Here is a 22,316-nt window from a genome sequence, read left to right as displayed (position 1 = left end):
TTCTTGCCTGGAATAAAAGTCACAAGCTGTGTGTAGTGCATGTTTTCTCTTGGGAAAAGATGAGAGATGAATAGTGAAGATAGGTGAGGTTACAAGTCACTTCTGAGGAAGGAGGGGGAGGTGATGTCTGCTCTGTCAGACATCAATCAGTCCTGATCCAACCTATCTGCCTCCACCTAACTGCACACATGTGGACCCAGGTTGGTTCTTGTAGCTCCTCCACAGGGGCACAGAAAAAGATGTTCACACCTGTCAGTGGACACGACTGGATTAGTTAGTCATTGTTGCTCCTATTAAATATTTCATACAAATTTTTTGAGGAAATGAAGCTTTATTTAGTGCCAAATCTTGAGGCTTAAAAGTCCAAACAGTGGACCTGGCAAGATGGTGTAGCGGTTAAAGTTCTTGCCTTGCGTGCATTGGGATCCTATATGGGCACCACTTCTAATCCTGGCTGCCCCACTTTCCATCCAGCTTCCTGCTTGTGCCCTGGGAAAATGCTCTGCCAAGCAGAGCCAGTAACGTGGACAGAGAGAGGGTCTGGGGATGAAGCACTGACAGGAGACCAGTGACGGTAGAAGTCTCTGCTAAGTCTCGCTTTATTGCTCCTTCACCTCTCCTTATATACTCTTTCCCCAACATCCTCACTTAGCAGGATATTGGATACAGATGAGTCCAATTAGTCTAAGTGTTTTTAGCCACAAGCCCAGTTCTTGTTCCTGCTCAGACCAATGAGCACTAATCAACTCCTTAGCCCACAACAGGATGGTCCCCCCTTTTTGCTGTAAAGCAGACTTGAATGTGCCTGTCTTAGGTTGTGGACTCTCAGGTTATCATCCTTACCCGTCATCAGGAATCTCCATAGCATGACAGAACCCCTGTCTTAGGTTGGTCAATGCCCAGTCTATCTTACCCATCACTGGCTGCCATTCAACATGTTGCCTGCTGCAGCTGCACAAACCATACTCGGGGAAGCTGTTAACCCTGTTCCATGACTAAGAGTATCTTTAGCTCGGTAGCAATGAGCAGACAGCAGTTCTTGGGCTTGGGAAACATTTTGCACTTGCACAGGTGTTACAGACATAAAGACATGATGATGAGGAACAAGAGGCCCTAACCATATCCACCCCTCTACCAACAAGACAACCCGCTGTGAACACGTAAACATGCCCATCCACACGTTTATCAGTACAGTTCTGTTGTTCCATAGCTCAGGCAGTCGGTTCTGCAAGCTTGTTCATGGTCTCAGCGGTAGCTGTAGGTGTCCTAGGGTCACCACTGCTGTGGTGGAGGCTGCCGACATCAGGGCAATGCTGACTACGATGGTCGATGTTATGCCAAAGTCTCTTTTTCTCCTTATCAGGCTGAAAGAGGCCTCTCCATCAGTCCCGACAGGCACAGGCAGGATTCCAGGCAGCCGCATGACAAAAGCAGTATCACCATTGCCATTTCAGCATGCTGTTAGGGTACAGCTGACCTTGGTGCAATTCACTTCAGAGATGTTTTCTGTATGTAGGAGAAAAAAATGGGGAAATAACACAGGCAGATAAGGGTTTAAAATTCAGGGAGCTAATTTAAAATTCAGGGAGCTAAGTAAGGTTCACCCAAGTGAGCGAGTCCTCAGATCCAAAGGAGTGATAGAACTAATAATTTCCATAGTAATAATTGCCTCCCTTAATAAGGGAAAAGTGGGGCGTATACCAGTGTATGGACATACCCCACAAAGCTGCCACACAGAAAAGGCAGGAAATATAAGAACCTTGGTGCTCATAGGAGAAAGAAAAGAAAAAGAGAGGGGTGCTTAGCTATATACTGATATACTTATATAAAGACCTAATATACTTGCTTATTCTGTAGATCTTCCGATTCAAATGCCATCACCATGGTCAGTACCCGAGCTTTCACAAGACTCAGTAGCAGGAGCTTAGCGGACAAGCCTCTCAGGAATCCACCGTGGGCCATTTTCGTTTTCTGGGAAAACAAATCGATCCTCGCCCCCCGTATGAGGATGGGATCTGGATCTTGCCACTGACCAGTCAAGGGATCCTGCCACATCACGTAACCCTTCTGCTTCTGAGACGGGTTCCAGTGACAATCTGCAGCAGATCATCCTTCAGCATCCAATGTTAGAAAATTTAAGATAAATAATACAAGGTTCAAATGATCTCGGGGAGTGCTATACTCTCCCTTTTTTTGTTTTAATAAGGTAATCCTTAATGGTACAATTGGTGCATTCCACAATACCCTGACCTTGAGGATTATAAGGAATGCCTGCAATTAGTTGTATATGGTGAGAGGCAGCAAAATCACAAAACTTACTGCTGACATATCAGGGGCCATTATCAGTTTTAATAACTTTGGGAGTTCCCAATATGGAAAAACAGGCATTGCAATGGGCCAGAGAATGCCTGACTTGTTCCCCTGTATAAGGAGTAGCTAAAATAAATCCAGAGCATGTATTGACAGTAATACGCACATACTTTAGTGTCCCAAATTCTGGGATGTGTGTCACATTCATTTGCAAATAATCTTAATATAATTCAATCAGCCTGATTAACTGTCTCCACAAAACGGGAGATTAATCTGTTGCCATTGTTGAGGCCTCGTAAGAATACCAAGGGAAGCCCTAGAATTTGAAACTTGAATTCTTGAATGCCTTTTTAAAGATGGTTAAAAACGCCTGAAACAAGATTTTTTGTTGTTGAAATTAGCATTACACGTTATAGATTAGATTCAGTTATTGACCTTTAAAACTTACCAATTTAAAGCAGTGAGATATTTGATAACCAGCCAAAAAGACCAGAATCACTTTAACATATACAAATGCTTTGAATTCAATGAATACCACATTAATTTAACTTATACATTGAAATAATTTAATAGTGCATTAGTTTAATTCTATGCCAAGTTATTTGTGATAAAATTTCATATTTTTGAAAATATCACAAATGAAACCTTAAGAGTTACAAGAGACAAAAATTTTCTTTGCACAGTTTCTCCAGGCTTTGTCTGACCTGGAGTTCCTCTTCCTTTTTTACCCTGATTTGGAGTCCCCTCTGTCTTCTTACTCTGGTTTGGGGTTCTTTCTTACCCTGGTTTGCAGTTCCCTTCCCCTTCTTATGGATAATCTTTCAAGGAAGGGTTGCACCACCACACTTAAGGGGGATGACAAAGCATTTTTTACCAAGTGCCAGGGGGAAAAGGTGGCTACAAAGAGAGAAAACCATGGGGATACATCACAGATAGTTTCAATGAACTTCTGCGAGGCCTTAAGCTTAGTGTTGGTGCCTTGTGACTGGAGCAGATCTCTGATTCCCTTAATCATCTGCACTTTACCGAACTCTTGCCCCATGATAAATTTTACTTATGCCCTTGCAAAATTTTAAAAATTGCCTCCAGATTTCCAGGCTCCCTCAGATTGTCCCTCATGCCGTGGGACGGGAGAGGGTCTGGGGATGAAATCACTTGTGCCCCTGCAAAATTTTTATTTTTTTTTTTTTGGTGGATAGAATTGCAGAATTTTTTAATAATCAAAGTTATGAAGGTTTCCTTTATAATTTTTCATGACTTTGGCACGTAAAAAGTACCTCTTTCTACTTCATAGACTTAAAAATGTTTCAGTTTTCTCCAACAAATATGACCTTAAAATGTTAATTTTATAAATAGTTAAATAATTCTGGAATTATTTATTTAGCTAGTGTGGTAACAATCTAAATTCATATTCTTTGGCAAACTACCTACTATTTTAACTATATTAATTCACTGAGAATGGTTATAAATGTATCTGTGAAGATACATTTTTCATTATATATTCTAAAACTTTGTAGTATATTTTTTTCTTTTTATTTTTTTAAAATTTATTTTATTATTATTTTTAAAATAATTTTACTTAATTGATTAGGGTACAAAGGGTCAAGGGTTACAGAATGAAAGTGGATAATACCGTTGTTTCTACACTAATACCATTTTTTCCCTGTATCTGGGGTCAGAGGAGAAACAAAGGGAAAAGCCCCACCCAGCCTCCCACCCATCCCAGGTCCCCAATGTGAGGCATGCTCCGAGGGTCCTGCTGATGCAGTTTTGATAGCTCAACAGATCTGAATTGCTGCCAATCTTGCCATTCCAAGCAGGATGAAACCTATTCAGAATCCACTGGCTGACATAGTCTCTTCATGGTTGAGGTTCTGAGATCAGCAATTCAGTTGAAGGGATCTCCAAAGAAATTTCATCGGAGATGATCCCAGACCTGATTCTTGTATGTGCCTGCCAGTACAGGGTCTGGCACAGTCCATCACCCCAATCAGCTTATGCACTTGCTGGTCATTGCAATTGCTGGGTCAGTTCTGTTTCCAGCCCTGTCATCCACATGAACCAATGGGTGTTGTAGTCCAGCATGATCCTACCGACTTTATGCTCGGTCCTCATGCAAACCAGTGGGAGCTGCAGCCCAGTCGGAGCGACTCCCTATAACTCCCACCAACTCTGTCCCCTACCCTGGTTCCCATGCTTGCTGTAACCCCCACCAACCTGAGCTGGAATTGCGAGTGGGTCTGGCCAGGCCAGGCTACAACATCCACTGACAAAAAACTGAGGTGAGACAGGCTGTGTCAGACAGGGTCAGAGCACTCAACCAGCACATGCAAGACCAGGGGTGGGGAGAGGAGACAAAGCTGATGAGGGGATATGGAAGGCTCCCCTGCTGGACCACCACTCCCACTGGAGAGCATGAGTTGAGATGGCAGCAGACCAGACCCAGCAGAACTATAACACCTGTTGGCCTCATTTGAGCTGGATCAGGGAAAAGACAGGCTGGGTTGATTATTCCCACTGATGCAAACTAAGTCAGAGAGGGGACGGCTTGTTTGGGCCCTGCTGCAGCACCAGCTGGCAGATGCTAGCACTGGGGCTCATTCTGTCAAGCTAAACTGCAGAACAACCTGGAGAGTACATGATTCGGGAGTGGGAGTGGGCCCATTGACATGTATGAGTAGTGAATTGTCGGGGTCCCTCGTCCCGCGAGCAAGACCCCAATACGGTAAAGATTCTTTGTAAAGTTTATTGCTGCGGACTTCAAGGGTAGCGGCAAAGTGAAAGCAGTTACAAACTGCAGTTGTAAGATTTATTGCAGCAAAGCGAAAGCAGCTACAGCCTAGTGCTAGCAATAGCCTTGGAGCCATAGCCTTGAAGCACGCCTGGGAGAATCTCCTCTTAACTATTTTTTACCCACAACTTTTTTTACATTGCACAAACCAATCCATACACAGCTCCTCACATCATGTGGTAAGCACACCAATCATGACTTAGGTCACGTAGCTTCCCTGCGTGCTCGGCCCAATCCTCAGTAACTTCCCAAAACCTGTTTACCACCTTTGTGCCACGAAGCAATCATCAACAAGTGCCATCTTTGAGGTGCGGCTCCACTCTCCACAGTGAATGAGATGTGGGACACACTGGACCAGTCTGCTATACGCCAACAAGCATGGAAGCCAGGGCAGGGTGTGGGTTATTGGGAGTCGCCCCAACTAGGCTCCAGTTCCCACTGGTTTACATGGTCAAGTATGCAGTGGGCAGGCCTGGGATGGGCTCCAACACTCATTGGTTTATGTAGAAGACAGGGCTGGAGGCAGAACTGACCCAGCAATTGCAACAACCAACATAGGCTGATTAGGGCAACAGACTTTGCCAGAACTTGTACTGGCATAACACAAGAATCAGGTTTGGGATCACCTCAGATGAAGTTTCTTTGAAGATCCCCCCAGTTGAACTGCCAGACTCAGAACCCTAACCATGAAGAGAAGTGCAGATTCCATGGTCTGACCATGGAGTGCATGTGTCGAAGCTGAACCTTCTCAGAGGCTCAGACAGAGCAGTGGAGAGCATATCCAGGTGCACATGGAGGATATGGTAGTACATTGGACTGCATAGGATACCTGGTACCACAACAGAGGACAGAGCAAATTGATCAACTACCCCAGCCATGTGTTGGCAGTGAAAATCTGGACAAGTAGAGATGCTAAGGTGGACTATGTCAGCCAGTGAATTCTGAAGAGATTTCACCATGCTTGGAATGGTGAGATTGGCAGAAATTCAGAACAGTTGAACTATCAAAAGCACTTGAGCAGTGCCCTCAGAGCATGCTCCACATCAGGGACCCTGGGGTGGTTATGAGGGCAGGTATGACATCTCTCTTTGTTTTTCCCCTTCCCCCAGATACAGGAAGGAAAAAGAATGTGGAAACAATGTTCTTGCCCACTCCTATAGCCCTTGACCCTCTGAGCCCTAATCAACAATGTAAAGATAATTTCAAAAAATTTAAAAAACAGTTACACAAAGAACATACTATTGCACCCACTTTGAAATACTGTTAACATAGTCAGCTGAAGCAACACACTAAGATACATTGCCAGAAAAAGAAATATTTTAACAGTAAGGCCACCTTACACAATTAAAAGAGGCAACTGACCTTTCAAATGCACAATAATCAACATAAAGACATTCTTGAGAAATTAAGGTAACACAATGCTTCCAAAAACATACATAACATCTTAGCAACAGATCCCCAAAGAAGGAAAACTCAAAATACTGCCTGAAAGGGAATTCTAAATAATAATTTTAAGGAAATTTGATGATGTATAAGAGAATACAAATAAAATAGGAAACAACAATACATGGAATACAAAAATCATATGAATATTTCAACTGATGCAAAGAAAGCATTTGGTAAAATGCAGTATCCTTTCATAACACAATCCTTAGAAGATTAGGCTTAGAAAGAACATGCCTCAACACAATAAAGTGTAAGTAAGAGAAGCCCATACTCAACATCATATTGAACAGGGGAAAACTGGAAGCATCTCCACTAAGAACTGCAATCATTGCAGTATTGGAAGTTTCAGTTAGAACCATTGGACAAGAAAAAGAAATAATTAAAGGTATGCAAATCGAAAGAAAGTTGCCAAAATATCACTGTTTACATTGAGATGATTTTTTACATAGGGAAACGGAGGGACTCCATCAAGACACTACAATAACTGATTACAGAATCCACCAAAGTTTGGGATATAAAACCAAACACACAAGTCAACAGCAGAAATCAAGATGCGGATAGGTAAGACACTTAAAAAATGAACAGAACAGCAATTAACCAATTGAAGTAGAGAGGACATAGTGCCAGGAAATAGAAAAGGACAGAAACAACAGCAAGGTAACCTGAGACTGTGACAACACAGAAAAGCAGCCACAGCAATGTGGTGTTGCAGGGAAATGATCTTCCAGCACTGCGATCTAAGCTCAACAGCAGCCAGAACTCCGCCATCACCAGGTGGGAAGGACTTGCACTGGGGATCTGGGGAGGTGACCCCTGACAAAGAACTTCTGCCTCTGTCCATTTGATAGACCAGGAGCAGAACAGAGCAGCAGTTCCCAAGCGGGCATGTGAAACAGCGAGGATTTCTTAGCCCATCATCCCCTAACTAAATTAGCACTATTTGCTTAAGAAAAGGGAAAGGAAAGGACGGAGATGCTCTGAGAGGAGTGAGCTCATTTCTGAAGCAGGAACTGCAACACGTGCATTCTACTTTTCCTCAGGCATCTGGTAACCCCAATCTGTCAGCCAGCAATCAAGAACTGTTGCGTAGCACATTGGGAGCCCATTTGCGCACTGTGGCAAAAGCATTTTGGGAACTGCAGTGTCAACAGTGTACTGCGCATGTGCTGGCTCAGCGAGAACTCCCTGAGTCCTGCAGGAAACTAATACTGACTGTGCATCGTACCAGTCAAAACAGTCCGTTGGCACACAGACCTAACATCCAACAAGTTCCCTGCAAGATCAGCGCCACCTACAACCAACGAATTGGACACCTGGGTCTCGTTAATCCTGACCCACTCAAACCAAAGGAGTACTGATGTGCATGAAGACATCAGTGCATCCTCAGCACGGTTATCACAGGAGGTGAAATGGTGACCAAGAGCTGAGTTGTGGTGACCACGGTGGATATCTGACATAAGAACCAGACATGAACTCGATGAGGTTGTGGCACAAGGGGCTGCAAGCAAAAAGGTGAGTACCACGCAATAAGTAAAATTGCATTGTAAACGTGGGTGACACACTAAAACTTGCCCAAGAGAAGTCTCTGCTAACCAAAGTATAATGATCAAAGACAAAAGAAATGACAAAGGCACAATGAATATGACTGAAAACTCCCCTGCTAAGGATTAAAACCCTATGCCAACCCAAGTTTTAACTGAAGAAATGGAGAAAATGACTCAGAATCCTTAAACTCTTTTAAATTTCTGGTCAAAAAAAAGAGCCTCATGCAAGAGTTCAAAGAATTTTAAGGAAGCATAAGGAAATCAAGAGCTGACATATCAGAAATTAAGAACACAGTAAGACAATGATATTACAGGGGAGAGGCTCCAAAATAAATGTAGCAAGAAGAAGAAGAATCTCAGAATTGGCAGATATCTCCGGTCACCAGGGGAAGCCAACAAAAACTGGAAGCAGGAGCTGTCACAGCCCAAAAAAGTATTGCCAAGAAGTGGGAAAGACACTGTATTAAGAGGCCAAATATAAGAGTTTATGGAGTCCCAGAAGGCAGAAAGAGAACTGAGTGTGCAAATGCATTATGATATTCATAAGGATAGTTTTCCCCTAATCGGATAAAAGAAGTGGGAAACAAGAATCAGTTGGGACACAGAACTCCAACAGCTTGATCAAATGTAATCTTCCCACCAAGACCTTATGACTATCAACTCTCTTCAATTGAACATAAGGAAAAGATCCATAAATGCAGCGTAAAAACCTAATGGGACAAAAAGGAATCCATTTAAACTCACAGAGTTCTCTCAAAGAACTCTACAGACAAAAGAGAATGGAGTGACAAATTCTAGATTCTAAAAGAAACAATTCCCTAGATAACAGAGCCTGCAAACGTTCTTTCTATTTTGATAAATGAAATAAAATCTTCCATATAAAAAGAAAAGTTAAAAAAATTGCCTCTTCCAAACCTCCCGACAAATGATACGTCAAGATGGTTCTCCCTGACAGAGAAGAGAATAGCACCTACCAAAAACCAAAGTAAACAGAAGAACACCCCATAAAATGACATCAGAAACTAAAACCAATAACAAACCATTCCTACATGCACAGAACCAAAGTATACCACCACCATACATATTATTACTCTGAATGTAATGTAAACGCTAAGCCAATCAAACATCATAGAATATAACTGATTAAAAACAAACCCAGCTGTATATGGGCTGGAGGAGACACACTTAACAAAATCACAGAACCCTACATCACATGGGTTTTGTTTTCTTGGAGTTTTCATCTCTTCAAAAAAACACTTTTCTTTCTGAGTAAATCAATCAATACTCATAAAATCATGCAGTGGCATCATTATCTTCAAGAAGGTCGGTGGTGTTTCACTTCTTCTTCACTACACTTGGACATTTTAATAGCATGCTGTTTATCTTCTGGTGTTTGTTAATTTCTTTTTCTTCCAGAATTGATTTGTTTTGTGGCTCTTCATTTAAGGAAGATGAAGTAGTTGTTAATGGATACTGTCATATCTAGTAACATTCAGTTAACTTCATGATGTAAATTATTTTTCTTTCTATTGTAGATTCTGTAATCTGACTTTTCATTAAGGGAGACAGTAGTTGTGTAATGGAGTCTAACAACCAGATGTGAGGATGCAAGTGTGTCGGCATCTCTGTTTCCAGACAAAGATGGACTTACAGTGAAACTTTTATATTATATTTTGACAATAGATTCGGGAACTCTCTGCGCATTGTCTATCCCGCATGATAACATATGACTGATAATGAAGAACTATTGTTTAATAATAATATAAATAGTTGGGGGAGGGAAGTGGAGGGGGATGTGAATATGGAACTGTATCGTAAAATGATAGCAATAATAATAACATGTGAAAAAAAAAGTCAACAGCATTCTTTTTTTTTTTTAATTGTTGTTTACATTGTATTATGTGGTACAGTTTTATAGGCACTGGGGATTCCCCCCACCCCTCCCATACCCCTCCCCCCATGGTGGATTCCTCCACCTTGTTGCATACCCATAGTTCAAGTTCATTGAAGATTCATTCCTGCAAACACATGCCTAGCATAAAGTCCACATCTTATTGTCCAGTTATGCAGTGGCCTCTGGGAGAACCTTCTCTGGTCTGAAGGTAGGACTAACAGAGTAAAGATCACGTCAGATTTAAGCCCCAACAAAACACAGTATCAATATACATCATTAGGGAATTAATGCATAGTAATTTGGGTAAACAATTTTAAATAATAATGCAAGTTCCTTTCTTCGAAACTCTGGGTTGAGACAGTATCAATGACAGGTTCAACAAATAACAAACAACCAAACAAAAATTTAAACAGGTTAAATCAATGGCAAACATGTGGTAACTAACCTTTTGGGAGTCGCTCATTTCCCTTAGCTTATAGTTTCCAGTTGGGGCCCAATAGCCACAAAGAACTGCATTTGTTTTTTTATAGCTGAGTAATATCCATGGAGTAGATGAACCAAAGCTTTCGTATACCAAATCTTCTGCTGATGGCATTTTTTCGGTTGTTCCATGGTGTTGCAATTACTGATTTGTGCTGCATGAACATAGGGTAGCATGTTTGGTTTGTCCGTAAAACAGGTGTTTTGGATATATTTCCTAGGAGTGCATTGCTGGGTCTAGGTAAGCAGATTTTTTGAGTTGTTTGATGTTTCTCCAGACTGATTGCCCATAAAGCTGTACCAATTTGCAGCTACCACCACAGTGGATAGGGTTCCCTTTGCCCCGCATCTCGCCACAAGTGTCGTTGGTGTTCTGTTTATGTGGGCCATTCTTACTGGTGTTTAGGATGTACCTCATCGATGTTTAATTGATTTCCCGTATTGCCAGGAGCTGAACATTTTTGGCATAGGTTGGTTTGCCATTGGGACTGTTCCTTTGTGAAATGTTTTGCCCATTTCACGTCCCATTTCTTGATGGCGTTTGTTTTGGTTTTTTGGTTGTTTTGAAGTTCTTTGTATATCCTGGAAATTAGCCCCCTATCGCCTATATCATGTGCAAAGATCTTCAACAGCATTCTTATACATCAAGAATTATCTGGTTGAGAAAGAACAACAAAAACAATCCCATTCAAAATAGCTACAAAAAATCAAGTACCTTAGGATAATTTTAACCAAGTGCATGAAAGATATCTATAATGAAAATTAGAAAACACTAATGAAAGAAATAATAAATATAATAATGGGAAAATCTGGGGCCAACTTTGTGGCTAAGCCTTTTCCCATGGCACTGGTTTCCCATATGGATTCTCAAGTTCGTGTCCTGGCTACTTTACATCACATCCAGCTCCCTCCTTATCTTTTGGGAAAACAGAGGAGGATGGCCCAAGTCCTTGGGTCCCTGGACCCACATGGGAGATCTAGAAGAAGTTCCTGGATCCTGGCTTTAGATTTGCTCAGCTCTGGCCATTGTAGCCATTTGGAGGAGTGAACAGTGGATAAAAGATTTTCTCTCTTTCTCTCTCATTCCCTCCCCCTCCTTCTCTTTGTGGCTCTTCCTTTCAAATAAAAAAAAAGTAAAAACTAAATCTTTTCCAAAATTCAGATTGTTTATGGATTAAAAGAATTAATATTATTAAAATGTCCATCTTACCTAAAGAAATTTACAGATTCAGTAGAATCTCCATCAAAATTGCTATGATGTTCCACATGGAACTAGAAAAAACAATGCTAAAATTCATATAGAAACATGAACGGTCTGAATAATGACAATAATCTTAAGGAACAAAAACAAAACCAGAAACATCACAATATCAGATTTCAGGATATATTGCTGGGCTGTTATAACTAAAACAGCATGAAACTTGTATAAAAATAAACATGTAGGCCAACAGAACACAACGGAAACCCCAGAAATAAATCCACACATCTAAACGAACTATTTCCTGACAAACACACTAAAAAAAGATTCCCTGGAGAAGGGATAGGCACCTCACCGGAGAGTGTATTACTTCCATATACCAAAGTTTGAAACATAACCTTACTCGCTATATACAACTCAACTCCAAATCGATCAAGGATATATATTTGAGGACTAAAATCACCAACAAAACATAAACCATAAAATAAATAATGCAAGGCAGTGACCTATACAAGGATTCTTTGGATAAGATCCTCAAATCATGGAAAATAAAAGCAAAAATAAGCAAGTGGTATTATATGAAACTAAGAAATTTCTGCACAGCAAAGGAAACAAACAACAAAATGAAGAAAAGACTAATTGGATGGGAGAAAATATTTGCAAACTATGCATCTAAAGAGTTAGTAAAGAGTTAGTATTCAGAATATAAAAGTAATTAAGGAAACTCACCCACAAATAAAACTTGTTCAAAATGAGCAAAGGATATTAATAGACATTTCACAAAGGAAGAAATACAAATGACCAAGAGACACATGAAAAAATGCTCAGAACCAGTGATCATGATGGAGATGAAAATAAAAATTACCATGATGCAGCATCCAATTCCAGTTAGAATGCTTATTATCCAAATATCAAAAAGATAACAGCTGTTGGTGTGATCGTAGAGGAAAGGATACCTAAGTACACTGTGGATGGAGTGCAAGTTAAGCCAGCCATTATGAGAATTCCTCAAAAAACTAAAAGTAGATCTACCACATTTGGCCACCCCACTTCTGGGAGTATATCCATCCAAAGGACATTAAATCAGTGTATGAAAGCAAATATTGTGCTCCCATGTTTTTAACAGCCAAATTTATATTGTGCCCGTAGCTTGTAAAGATATAATCTTGAGGGGCCAGCATGGTTACACAACAGTCTAATTCTCTACTTGTAAGTGCCAGCATCACAAATGGGTTCATGTCCCAGCTATTCCGCTCTCCATCCAGCTCTCTGTTTATGACCTACCAAAGCAGCAGAGGAAGGCCAATTCCTTGATGCCCCATGCCCATGAGGGAGAACGGGATGAAGCTCCTGGCTTCTGGCTTTGGATTGGCTCAGTTCTGGCTCTTATGGCCATCTGAGGAATGAACCAGTGGATGGAATCTCTCTCTCTCTCTCTTTCTCTCTCTCTCTCTCTGTTTAAATCCACCTTTCCAATTTTTAAAAAAAGTGATTAAAAAATCTTAAGCACAAAGAATAAAGCTGACTTTATACTACCTGACATTAAAATATATTAGGAAGGTATAGCAATTAAAATAGCACAATGCTAGCATTAAAGTACAACCAGAAATCAATGAGAGAAAATAATAAGCCGTTTTTATTCTGTTACTGTAAGACTGGAAAAGCTTCAAGCCAGGCACATTTTTTTAAAAGTCAAAACCATTTTTTCAGTTGCATGAGGAGAATAAATTCTTACTGAGTCTTAAAAATAACCATGCTGTTATAAAAATAGAAATATTCACAAGGAGAGGGGTTTTTTTTTTCCAATTTTGAAGAAAGTCAGCTAGGACCAAAATGATAAACACTTTCATCTTTCTTTACAAAGACATATCTTTAACAAACTATTACATTATTCTAAACTTTAAGTAGCTTAAAAAAGAAGTTTCTGAAAGTAGAGAACAAAAAATTTCAATAAAGAACCAACAATGTAGAGCCAAAAAAAAAAACCCAGAAAATATGTCTGTGTGTATAGATAAATAGACAGAACTCTACTTTGGATAGCTTTAAGAAATAGAGCCTAATCTCAACAACAGGAAGTAAAAATCTGTGATGAAGAATTCTTATTTTCTGGGATGTGAGAGGCTTTACTTAATAAGTGTCAATTATTCAACTGAAGCAATAGTGTACTTCAAAAATTTCCTCTAGGATTTTTGGCTCTGTGCTTTTCTACAGTCTGATTTATTGGTTTGTTCATTACTTTAATATTTGCAGAAATATTTTAAATTGGCTATATAATGATAATATTGTAGCAATTTGATTATTTAAAGTACAAATGAGCAAAATGATCACTTTACCTTTTAAAAAGAAAAGGAAAGAAAGTCTTTAAGAAAGTAGTATGGCACCAGGCAGGCATGAACCCACCCCTGTATTCCTTAACTCTGATTTTGTCCTGGTCTGACAAGAACAATTTCAGCCCATTATCATTGATATTCACTTTTAACCCTTTTTTCAAAAGGTTTTTTTATTTGAAAGAATGGTAGAGAGGAAGAGAGATGATTGAGGTCTTCCCTCTCCTGGGTCACTCCCCAAATGACTGCAACAGCCAGGGCTGGACTAGTCTGACACCAAGAGCCAAGAAATCTTCCTGAGTCTTCCACATGGGTGACAGGACCTCAAATATTCAGGCTGTCTTTTGTTGCCTCCCAGATACATTAATAGGAGTTGGGTCAGGAGTAGAGTAGCCAAACTTAAGTAAACACTCACAAAGGAGATGACAGTATCCCAAGTAATTTGCCCTGTGTCAGGTTTCCTTTTAGTCTTATCAGAGGTAGACAGATTGAGATGGACAGATGCAGAAAGATATAGATAGGCAGATAGAGAGAGCTCCCATCTGCAGAACTACTCCACAGTAGTTAGGACTAAACTGGGGTGACATGGAAGATAGAAGTCAAATTCAGATCTGCCACATAGGAGGCAAGGACCCAACAATGTGAACCAATACCTGCTGCCTCCCAGGAAGCTTACTATTAAGGATGTAAAGTAGCTTGTCCCAGATTTCTGATCATGTATCATGTTGAAGGGAAGGAAATTGACAGCTAGAAGTCAAGGTCAAAACATTTTTACGTACATTTTAACAAAATGAAGCCAAAAAAACTCTTGAGCCAAATTGTTTAAATTTTATCTCTAAGATTAATATCCTTTGCTATCTAGGCATTAGTTATCATCTGAAACCCTGGAGCAGTATCAGTTTGTTTGGAGCTGTATTTCTGTAGACTTGATGGGCAGCAAGTATAAAGCATTAAGAAAAAAGTATGAAATAAAACAAACAAGAAAATAACAACTATATTTTATGTAACCAATTCGAGCCAAAAATCTAGACTCAAAAGTTATCCAAGTGAATAAATCAGATGATTACAAGAAGTTCAGTATGATTCTTTGTAGCCAGATGGCTTGTTCTATCTTTTTTTTTTTTAAGCTGGAGTCTCAATGTCTCCAGAGGACACCATCTAGAATAGGACATTATAACTACACCATGATCCTGAGAAGTGAGAAAGGTAGACACAAATGAAGAAAAAGATCAAAAAAGGGCAAGAGTATCATTATGATAGCAAGTCTTGCCTGAATATCCATTTCTTCTCCTGTATATAACTCAAATATCTTTGATTATGGCATTAGGTCATTTTGGTAAACTTTCTGTGTGGCTCACATCTCAAGTAAAAGGCTTATCCTTTGAAGCTTTAGCTTCAAGATCTCCAGCTTCAGGGCCTGGTGTAATAAGAACAAAATAGAATCTGTCTCAGTTGGAAAGCTCTATTAAGATATTAAAGAAAAATACAAGGATTTAGGATCTAGTCTAATCTATAGGTAGACAATGCAAAACGCAAAAAAGAAAAAAAAAGAACAGAGTTACAATCTAATAACATATATCTTACCATTTTAGAAATATAACTTTATTTTACTGCCATACCTATTTTTACAAAAGATAATAAAGGGAGACTTATTTTGTTTGCCAAACCAGCTTAATTTTAAGAAATCTTACTTCAGTTTTTACACAGATGTATCAAGAAAGTGATTCATCATTGGAAATATCAAATGTAGAAATATCTTCAGGCCAGCCACACCAAGGCAGATTTTAGTTTTCTCCTGTAAAACATTAACTGTACAGGTCTAAGGGCTTCCTTGAAAGACAGTATTTTTATTCTCTTACTGTAAGGCTGGGAAAGCTTGAAACCACGACAGTTTTTAAAAGTCAAAGCCAGTGCTTCCAGTTGCACAAAGAAAATAAATTTTATTGAGCCTATATAATCATGCTGTTATAGAAACATTCTCAAGGAATGTTTTTTTTTTTCAGCTAAGACTGAAAAGGTAAATGCTTTCATCTATCTTTATAAAAGTCTATTTTAAGCAAGTTGTTATGAACCTTTTAAGTGGCTAAAAAAAAAATGCAAGTTCCTGTAAGTCTAGAGAACAAAACATATCAATAAAGAACCAGTAATGGGGAGTGAACATTTCGTACAGCAGTTCCAATGTCACTTGAGATGCTAATATCCATATCGGAGTGCCTGGGTTGAGCTGAAACTCAACCCAGCTCCCAACTCAGCTGCATATGATAATCTCTGTTACACAGTAACTATGCATCCCCTTAAATGAAAGGCCACAAAGCAAAATCAACAACAGAAAGGAAAATAGAAATTTACAATACCATGAAGTAAAATAATATGCTACTGAATGACTAATGTGTCACTAAAGAAATGAAAAAGAAATTCAAGAACCTTATTGAAGAAAATGATGCTATTATATAATCTATGAGTCATTAAAGAGTTTAAGCAGAAGAAAGTGTTTTGAAGAGATGAAACAAAAAAAAAAAAATCAAACTCCATGAGCTATCGTTATGCTAGTCTTCACTGGTGAGATTCTGTCTTCTGTAGGCAACCAATAGATGCATTTTGGTTTTTTAATGCAGTCTACTAATCTACAATGTTTGCTACTGTTGCTACTAGAGAAGCAACAGTGAGCTGCACATGTTTCAATGCATTATACTGGTCCCAAAAGAAAAATAACAACTTCATCATCATGGATGTCAAAATATGCCTGGGTGGCTCCCAGACCTAACAGCAAGAACCTAACAGGTTCTGGCAAGATCAGCACCAACAACACTTAGTTAATTAGAACACCTGGCCTCTCCCTAATCCTGGGAACTAGTCAAACTAACAGTGGGAGAAGCACTGTTCAGATAAAAGTGCAGCCACAGCACAGGATCACAGGAAGTGAAGAGTGGTGAGCTAGGAGACCATGTTGGAAGTCTAACTTAAGAATCTAGGCCCGAAACTCACTGAAGGGAGTGGCACGGGTGACTGCAAAGAACTGTGTACCAATTGCAGTCAGAAACAGTAAAATTTAAAGAAGTGGATTTCAAAATTAAATCTCAGAACTTCCTGCAAATTCTTACCAAACCAGATGAATATTAAAAAGAAAAGACAAAAAAAAAAAAAAAAAGAAAAACCTTGCTGTTCCAGCACAATAGACTAGATTCTAGTTTTGTATCAGTGTATTAATACTCAATTTTTAAAAAACCTTATAAGTAGCTTTCTCTAAACCATAGTCATCTTGGTCATACAAATTATTCTCAGATTTATCCTTAAAAAAATGAAAACTGATATATTAGAAATGAAGAATACAGCGGAGCAAATTGAAAGTACAGTGGAGAGTCTAAAAAATAGAATGAATGAAGCAGAAGAAAAAATTTCAGAATTGGAAATTATTTCCTGTCACCGGGGGAAACAAACAAAAAGCTTGAAGCCGAGCAAGATCACACTAAAAAAAAAAAAAGTGTCCAAGAATTGAAACACACTATTCAAAGGTCAAATATAAGAGTATGGGAGTCCTATGGAATACTACTCAGCTATTAAAAAAAACAAAATGCAGTTCTTTGTGGCTAAATGGGCACAACTGGAAACTATAATGCTAAGGGAAATAAGCGAATCCCAAAAGGTTAGATACCACATGTTTGCCTTGATTTAACCTGTAATTTTTGTTTGGTTGTTTGTTATTTTTTGAACCTGTCATTGATACTGTCTCAACCCAGATGTTTCGAAGAATGAAACTTGCATTATTTTTAACATATTGTTTACTCAATACTATGTCAATTAATTCCATAATGTTGTATATTGATACTGAGGTTTTGTTGGGGCTTTTAACTGACCAGAACTTTACTCTGTTAGCTCTACCTTCAGACCAGAGAAGGTCTCCCCAAGAGGCCACTGAACTTATCTGGACAATAAGACGCTGGACTTTATGCTAGGTATACACTTGCAATGAAGGAATCTCAACTGAACTTGAACTGTGGTTATGCAGCAAGGTGGAGGAATCCACTATGCAGGGAGGGGTATGGGAGGGGTGGGGGGGAATCCCCAGTGCCTATAAAGCTGTATCACATAATACAATGTTAATAACAATAAAAAAAAAGAGTATGGGAGTCCCAGGGCCCCGTGCAATGGCGATGTGGTTAAGGTCCTCGCCTTGCACACTCGGGATCCCATATGGGCGCCGGTTCTAATCCCAGCAGCCCCGCTTCCCATCCAGCTCCCTGCTTGTGGCCCGAGAAAGCAGTCGAGGACGGCCCAAAAGGTTTGGGACCCTGCACCCTGGGAGACCCAAAAGAGGCTCCTGGTTTCAGATTGGCTGAGCTCCAGCCATTGTGGTCACTAGGGGAGTAAATCAGCGGATGGAAGATCTTCCTCTCTGTCTCTCCTCATCTCTGTACATCTGAATTTCCAATAAAAATAAAATAAAAATCTTTTTAAAAAAGAGTATGGAAGTTCCAGAAGTTGCAGAAAGAGAAACGGGGTTTAAAAAATGCACTTAATGAAGTAATAAGGGAAAATTTCCCTAATCTGGAGACAGAATTGGGAAACAACATCCAGGAGGGGCACAGAACTCCCAACAGGGTTGACCAAAAGCAATCTTGACACATGGTAATCAAACTCTCCTCAATCAAACATAAGGAAAAGATCCTTAAATGTGCACGTGAAAAAAATGAATTGACAAGTAGAGGAAGGCCAACCATTCAGCCAATCATTCACAGGAGATCTCTCACAGGAAACTCTACAGGACAGAAGAGAATGGAGCAACATATTCCAGATTGTAAAAGCAAAAACTTGCCAGCCCTGGATAACGTACCCAGCAAAGCTTTCCCTTGTCTTTGAAAATGAAATAAAATTATTCCACAGTAAAGAAAAGTTAAAAGAATATGCCTCTTCCAAACCTGCCCTACAAATGATACTTAAAGTTGTTCTCTTGACAGAGAAAAGGAATAGCAACCACCAAAACCAAAGGCAAATGTGAAGAACATCCCAGTAAAATAGCAGCAGAGAACTAAATCAATGAACAACCCATTGCTAAAATGACAGGATTGAATTATCACCCATTCATATTATACCTGAATGTAAATAAATGGCTTAAACTCATCAAGCAAACATTGTAGATTAGTAGACTGCATTAAAAAACCAAAATGCATCTATTGGTTGCCTACAGAAGACAGAATCTCACCAGTGAAGACTAGCATAACTATAGCTCATGGAGTTTGATTTTTTTTTTTGTTTCATCTCTTCAAAACACTTTCTTCTGCTTAAACTCTTTAAGGACTCATAGATCATAAGCAGCTGCACATGGAAAATATGGGAACATACTGGGGTCTGCAGAAGACAACTGGTACCATAGCAAAGGAACAAAATAACAAATTGGTCAACTACTTCAGTCAACCATTGACAGCAAATATTTAGGTGAATGGAAACTCTGGGGTGACTGTGTCAACAAATGGACCTTGGAAAGATTTCCTCATCCTCGGATCAACGAGATCAACAGCAACTCAGAACTATTGAAACCACTTGACCGGAACCCTCAGGGCAAGCTCCACATCAGGAACCCTGGGATGACACTGGGTGGCTGTTACCCATCTCCAGCTACTGGAGAGGCTGGGAGGCTGGATATGGCCTCTTCCCTCATCTCTCCCCCTTCCTCGAAGGCAAGCAGAAGACAGGGAAAAGTTGGAAACAATGATCACACTCACTTTCCCCTAGTCCTTGACTGTTCCCACCATGGTCAACTACATAAACATCATCAAGATAAATAAATAAATAAATAAATAAATAAATAAATAAATAAATAAATATTATTTCGTTATTAAGCTACATTAATAGTTTTATGAACTATGTGCCACAATTGACACCCTAAAACACCTGGAAGAGAAAAATATAGCCATCTCTGGTCAGCAACCCTGGCAATAAAGTTGTGCTAACAATCCTGAAGACATTTACATTTCCTGAAAACTTAAAACTAGTTTATTTATTAATGATTTCCTTAAATCATATAAACTGAAATTATTTAGGCCAGTTGCCATGAGTTTCTAGCAAGTTTAGATACATTTAATATGTGAGTACCCATTTAGCATTAAGCCAACTAAAATTGGGGAACATATGACTATATGATAGAAAAATAACATTTATAATGCATACATACACAAACATGGAACTAATGCACAGAAGTACATTTCACCACTCTCATTGTAAAGTAAAAATCCCTTTTCACTCAATTAATAGAGATTAAGGAGAACTAACTTTGAAAGATGTTTTAAAATTTTTTGTTAGCTTTGACAAATTTCTTAAGGTCATCCCCAAAGCCTTAACGTGAGTATATTGTTTAGCCTTTTGGAATCTCAGCTGCTCCAGGAATTTAGTGTAACAGATTATGAAGAGGAAAGCAATACAGAAGTTTATGTAAGACCTAGGAGCCCTTACAAAGAAATAAAAATCCCCATAAAGCAGTTAGAATCAGTTCTCACCATTCAGGATTAGACAAAATAAATAAATAAATAAATAAATAAATAAATAAATAAATAACCATCAAAATGCAACTGGATCATGTGAGGAAATTAAAAGATAACAATTACTTTGGTACAGTCTGTGTCAGAGACAAACCACAATGCCTTGAACCAAAATGTTACACACCATTTTGGTCCCAGTCTCCCAACCTCTCTCTCTCTTAGGTCAAGGTCACTCCTGCCCTGCTTTCATTAAAATTAAATCACTGGGCAACACAACACCAGTCCCTTCATTGAAAACTTTAAACAAGTAAAATCAAGATCTTGACACATTTCTTTAAAGAATTGTACCAGGAGGTGAAATGTGACTTTACCAGGACAACTGAAGATAAAACATAATTAGAGCAGTGGCTCTACCATGAGGTGAAACCGTCCTGTCCAAGCAAAAGTAGACAGGTCAAGAGCAAAGGTCGTGGCAACAACTTTGTGGGATGCTCAAGGCATTTGTTTGCTGACTTTCTGGAGTGCCCAGGGAAAACAGAATCTGCTTATGGGGTTAGGGGGCGGGCGGGGAGTGCTTTGAAAGACTTAGCCAAAACTTTGGCAGAAATCACACGAAGAGAACCTTTCTTCATCACAACATTGCTCCAATCCATCTGTCTAATGAAAACTATTTTCTAAGAAATAATTAGACCTCCACTCTGCAGTCCAGACTTATTTCTTTGCTAACTTCTTTTCCTTTCTATTCTTAAAAATCACTTACAAAGCTCCCACTTTTCTCCAACTGAAAATGTAAAGACCACATTGACAGGGTTACATCCCAAGGACTCTCAGCTCTTCAGAATGAGTAAATGGCTGGTATCATGTCTTACAATACTGGCTTGAACTTGATAGACCTTTGTAAAGAAATCAAGTTGATACTTTCATTTCAAACAGAAGCCAGAATTCCATACTTTTACTGTTTCGTATGTGTGATTATTCTGAGAGAAAGTATGTCTTGTTCTTTGTTTGGTGCCCTGAACAACGCGGGTGCTAGCTGAATGTTATCTATTACCGCTTTATGAGCCCAAGCTTTAAAAACAACTCAGCGATCAGAACCAGAAGCAGAGTCACAGCCAGCATGCAAAGCCAAAGTCTCAGACTCGGAGTGTGTCTCGTGCCACGGTGAAAAGCAGGTTCTGAGCCAAGTCGGGCAAGAGTCAGGGTCAGGATGGCAGTAACTATAAAATCAGGGGAAAGGTGAACGGAGTAGACATAAACACATGTCCCTTAAGTTACATAATGCACCACCCATCACGAGGCAAGCCAAAGAAGGGCATCAGCAAAAGAGGCTTAGCAGGAGTGGGAAACTTTTTCTCCCAAATCGCCACTTGTGCACCAATAAAACAAATCACCTTAAAAAATCAACCTTTATGTAAATTCAGGTCTCATCTGCAATTGCACTGGCATGGTCAGACCAAATGATTTCACAGGCTGTCTGAGACCTGCAAACCAGACATTTCCTACTCCTGGTTTAGGCAGATAGAACAAAGTTGTGAGGAGACTCACGCTCTCTGTAAGAACTAAAAGATTTTGGTCTCAAAATACATTTTGTGTTTTATGCTTTGAATTATGCATTTAATTTGACCTTAGGGGAAAAAAGGTGCAATCATAAGTAAACATTTTCTGTCCTTTAAATATGATCTCCATGACTAGTGTCTCTCCATCTAGCTAGCACTCTTCCCCTGGCAAGCTCCTATTCATCCCTCAAGACTTCATTTTTCTGTGTTAATTCTCTCCTTCCCTGGATGTGCCTTTCATTCTTCCAGCTCATCCTCAGCAAGGCCAGCATTAAGAGATGACTGAGGGACTGCTGG

The sequence above is a fragment of the Ochotona curzoniae genome, unplaced genomic scaffold, assembly GCF_017591425.1.
Source record: "Ochotona curzoniae isolate NIBS_2020 unplaced genomic scaffold, NIBS_Ocur_1.0 contig_2855, whole genome shotgun sequence".
Classification (NCBI taxonomy): domain Eukaryota; kingdom Metazoa; phylum Chordata; class Mammalia; order Lagomorpha; family Ochotonidae; genus Ochotona; species Ochotona curzoniae.
This window is presented reverse-complemented; position numbering follows the sequence as displayed.